The sequence below is a fragment of the Penaeus japonicus genome, unplaced genomic scaffold (genome assembly GCF_977035675.1).
Source record: "Penaeus japonicus unplaced genomic scaffold, GWHDUDI00000001_assembly GWHDUDI00000009, whole genome shotgun sequence".
Classification (NCBI taxonomy): Eukaryota; Metazoa; Arthropoda; class Malacostraca; order Decapoda; family Penaeidae; genus Penaeus; species Penaeus japonicus.
Window position 1 is genome coordinate 43,026,378 of NW_028234411.1, and position 2,500 is coordinate 43,028,877.

The following is a 2,500-nucleotide window of genomic DNA, read 5'->3' on the forward strand; positions in this document are numbered from 1 at the left end:
TAAGAGGAGACGGGCCCAATGCTAGGAGGCATTTGTATGGTTTACTCAGGTGGACGAAGAGGTTCAAGGGAACCGGGGGATGGGGATGACTGGGGGGGGGGGGTATAGCTGCATGAAACTCGTCAAAAGGTACTTCAATTTCTTACAATCTCTACCCTCAAATGCCAGCTGAAAATACAACCTACCAGTGCGTCATCTGATTTTAGTTAATTGAAACTGGTGTGTTCCTCCAGTCGACATTATTTGCTGACTTCTAAATCAGCCTTAAAGTTTGATGTCAAACTCCAAGACCTCACAGCTTTCAGTGATGGCATCAATGGGATCAAAAGCTCACAGCCTCAGTTGATGCCAAACTACCCCCTCCCTCAAAAAAATAATAAAAAAATAGTACAAGTGAGATATAAGAAGCACCATTTTCCCCAAAAATGAATTTTAAAAGTTTCTTCTCCAGTTAGGTTCTTATCGTCTCTTCACTCATGCTTCATAATGCCACGAATACTTAAACGAACACACACTAGTAAATGGATTTCTTGCTGCTATCAATCAACTTTTAATCAATACAACAAACAAATGCAATAACATGACCAGATATCAGTGGTATGAGAATTCAATTTTGATTAGATTTCAATGATGATGAAATGGTTATATCCCATCAAGTTCGTCTTAAGGCTTTTTAGCATCACTGAACACCATCATTCACACTGTAAACTCATTAAATGACGTCACAACTATCCTCTCCTCGCACCTGAACAACCACATACTAGCTTTGTTTGACGAACAACACTTCACTTTCATCCATGCCTGCCTTGCACTCGCATCTTTGTGGACCACTTGATTTTTATACATCTGACCTTATACCTAATCTACATGGCCTATCTGTAATGGTACCATTCTTAGCCATGGGTATAGGGAGGGGACATATAATTTTTTTTTTAAGCCTAATTAGTTCACATATTGAGTTTGGTTGTTTCTAGCTAAGTCATGATAGGGACTAATGAAAGAGAGTACCAGTCTAAGCAACTTGTTTATTATTATTATTTCTTACTCTGTTCCCCATGACCTGAGAACCTCCTGTGATCCAGCTGTTTTTTCTCCGTACGAACGGTGAACCGAAATCAGCAACCTGCCCTTGCCAAGAAGTTGCAAGTTGTCACTACCCATGTCCCTATCATATAGTATCTCCAGGCCTCTTTAATCTAATGGCATCCAGTTGATCAAGTGACATGCAATTTTTGGTTTGTATACCTGATGTTTCCAGAGCACAGACATATTTAGAAAAAATACTGGAAGCCTCCAGTGACACCAGATGAGTGTTACCAGTATGGTCCTCTTTTCCATGGGCATTAAAGTTCAGCGATTTTTAACTGAGACAGAGAATCTCGAGGGCCTTGACCTTATCCTCCCTTCCAACCTACACTCGGGCCAAAGGGACAAGACTCAACACTCGAGACTAGATCCTCCAGTCTCTCCCTGTATGAAGAACAAGCGTGCTCAAATGAAACCGACAATACGTGTATATTAACGAATGAATGCAAGACCTATGACCTCACAGTTTTCGGAGAAGCCGAATTAGGTTTTAAAGAAAATCAGAATATGTGGAGCGAGTAAAATAATCAGAAGAAAAAAAACATAGCCATCAAACAAATAATGAGTCACAAGATAAACCGAAAAGCAGAAGCCGACCTTTGAGGCACCCGAAGAACGTAGTGCCACAACCTCTGTAAACAAAACATGTGGATAGGTTCGAAAAAAAAAACATCACTGACTTGACTTGACAACACTTGAAATGCCTTGCTTGGCAGTAAAGAGTAATCTATTTATGGAAGTAATTGCTGCTTCCTTGGTGTTGGTTACAGTTCATTTCATGCCAGAACAGAGTTGAACAGATGTCTATAAATATAAGAAGCTATTCTCAAAATATCCAGTGATAAATGTTACTATTATCCCGAGTTATTATCAGCAGAGAGGATCTACAATATATGTGAATATATATATATATATATATATATATATATATATATATATATATATATATATATATATATATATATATATATATATATATATATATATATATATATATATATATATATATATATATATATATATATATATATATATATATATTTATATCTATATCCAAAAAGATAACGATGTAATTTATGAAACACTTGCATGTTATTGCGTTAATGCACAGCTTCACTGAGATCGTATGTTGAACTTTAAAGTTATGAATCACACAAAAACAAACAAACACAGTAACGTGCACATAACAGAATTAATAACACTGCCACTAAATGAAAGGAAAAACTTGCGATGTTTCGAACTTTTTCGTGAAAGTTCCTCTTCAGCGAAAGCAAGGAATGTCCGAAGTTCTACATAGGTGAAACGGGAAGAGAGTTGGAAAAGAGAATATGTGAACATAAACGCGATGTCAGGTACGCGAGGGAATCGAATGCTTGTTTTATTCACATGCGTGATGCCGGTCATCAATTAAATT

General features: G+C 37.0%; 1 protein-coding gene across 1 annotated transcript in view; it reads left to right on the forward strand.

Annotated features, from left to right (window-relative positions):
• LOC147471402 (uncharacterized) overlaps positions 1-2,500 on the forward strand; it is a 19,595-nt gene that overhangs the window by 3,059 nt on the left and 14,036 nt on the right. The gene's annotated exons all lie outside the window — the stretch shown is intronic.